We start from the raw sequence: 2,500 nt of genomic DNA on the forward strand, positions 1-2,500 counted from the left end.
TATGTTCCTTTCATTACAGTATTTCTGAACAAGTTCCTGGGGAACAAAGGTAACAAAGGTTTTTTTATTGATGATAGTGACGACGATATTGATGATAGTGACGATATTGATGCTAGTGACGATATTGATGCTAGTGACGTTATTGATGATAGTGACGCTATTGATGATAGTGACGATATCGATTGTGACCTTGATACGGAGCTGGGGTTTCTAGATATCGATATTATGGATATGATGTCGGAAATAGACCGATTTTATATCACCCTTCAATTCGAACTAGCAAAAGCAATGTCTCCTTGCATAATATGGATTCCAAACATTCATGATCTGGATATGAATGAGGCGAATGACTTATCCCTCGGTCTATTAGTGAACTATCTCTCCAAGGATTGTGAAAGATGTTCCACTAGAAATATTCTTGTTATTGCTTCGACTCATATTCCCCGAAAAGTGGATCCCGCTCTAATAGCCCCGAATAGATTAAATACATGTATTAAGATACGAAGGCTTCTTATTCCACAACGACCAAAGCACTTTTTCACTCTTTCATATACTAAGGGATTTCACTTGGAAAAGAAAATGTTCCATACTAATGGATTCGGGTCCACAAACGTGGGTTCCAATGCACGAGATCTTGTAGCACTTACCAATGAGGCCCTATCGATTAGTATTACACAGAAGAAATCAATTCTAGACACTAATACACTTAGATTTGCTCTTCATAGACAAACTTGGGCTTTGCGATCCCGGGTAAGACCGGTTCAGGATCATGGGATCATTTTCTATCAGATAGGAAGGGCTCTTGTACAAAATGTACTTCTAAGTAATTGCCCCATAGATCCTATATCTATCTATATAAAGAGGAAATCAGGTAACGAAGGGGATCCTTATTTGTACAAATGGTACTTCGAGCTTGGAACGAGCATGAAGAAATTAACGATACTTCTTTATCTTTTGAGTTGTTCTGCCGGATCGGTCGCTCAAGACCTTTGGTCTCCACCCGGATCCGATGAAAAAAGTGGGATCACTTCTTCTGGGTTCGTTGAGAATGATTCTGATCTAGTTCATGGCCTATTAGAAGTAGAAGGCGCTCTGGTGGGATCCTCACGGACAGAAAAAGATTGCGGTCGGTTTGATAATGATCGAGTGACATCGCTTCTTCGGTCCGAACCGGGGAATCCCTTATATATGATGCAAAATGGATTATCTTCTATCGTTGATCAGAGATTTCTCTATGAAAAAGACGAACCGGAGTTTTTGGAGTTTGAAGAAGTAGAAGAAGGAGAAGAAGAAGTACTCGACCCGCAACAGATAGTGAAGGATTTATTCAATCACATAGTTTGGGCTCCTAGAATATGGCACCCTTGGGGCTTTCTATTTGATTGTATCGAAAGGCACAATGAATTGGGATTTCCCTATTGGGCCGGGTCATTTCGGGACAAGCGGATCTTTTATGATGAAGAGGATGAGCTTCACATTTATGATGAAGAGGATGAGCTTCACATTTATGATGAAGAGGATGAGCTTCAAGAGAATGATTCGGAGTTCTTGCAGAGTGGAACCATGCAGTACCAGGCACGATATAGATCTTCCAATGAACAAGACTTTTTTCAAATAAGCCAATTCATTTGGGACCCTGCGGATCCACTCTTTTTCCTATTCAAAGATCAGTCTGTGTTTTCACACCGAGAATTCTTTGCAGATAAAGAGATGTTAAAGGGGTTGTTGACTTTTACTGTCAAAATTTCCAGAAAATATCATCCTCTTACATCTATGTATGAAAACTGGTTTATCAAGAATAGGCAAGAAAAGCACTTCGAAGTCTTGATTCATCGCCAGAGATTGCTTAGAACCAATAGTTCATTATCTAATGGATTTTTCCGTTCTAATACTCCATCCGAGAGTTATCAGTATTTATCAAATCTGTTCCTATCTAACGGAAGGCTATTGGATCAAATGACAAAGACATTGTTTAGAAAAAGATGGATTTTCCCGGATGAAATGAAAATTGTATTCATGTAAGAGGAGAAAGGTTTCCCATTACTTAGCCGGAAAGATATGTGGCCATGAAATAGGGGATTAAGTGGAACGGAATTGACTGGGTGGTAGAGTTGTGGAAACACATGTTTCTTCCATATTTTGGACCTTAGCTCCATGGAACAATATGCTACTGCTGAAACATGGAAGAATTGAAATCTTAGATCAAAACACTATGTATGGATGGTATGAACTGCCGAAACAAGAATTCTTGAACAGCGAACAACCAGAGCTATTACTCACTACATCAAAAAATTTCCATTAATGAAAGATGTAAATCCATTGGAAAATCAAAAATACGCAGGTCGGATGAAATGGTTGTTGCTATCTGCTCCAATAACGAATCATTGGTTTAACTGAATAACTAAATAAAATAGATAGACCTTTCTCTTCGTCTCAGGTCGATGGATCCTCCCTCTCAACTGGAGGATCCCCTATATGGATAATACACATTCCAGTTGAC

This window comes from Durio zibethinus, unplaced genomic scaffold (assembly GCF_047325235.1).
Source record: "Durio zibethinus cultivar Kanyao isolate XHJ-2024 unplaced genomic scaffold, ASM4732523v1 HiC_scaffold_3, whole genome shotgun sequence".
In the NCBI taxonomy this organism is placed as follows: Eukaryota; Viridiplantae; Streptophyta; class Magnoliopsida; order Malvales; family Malvaceae; genus Durio; species Durio zibethinus.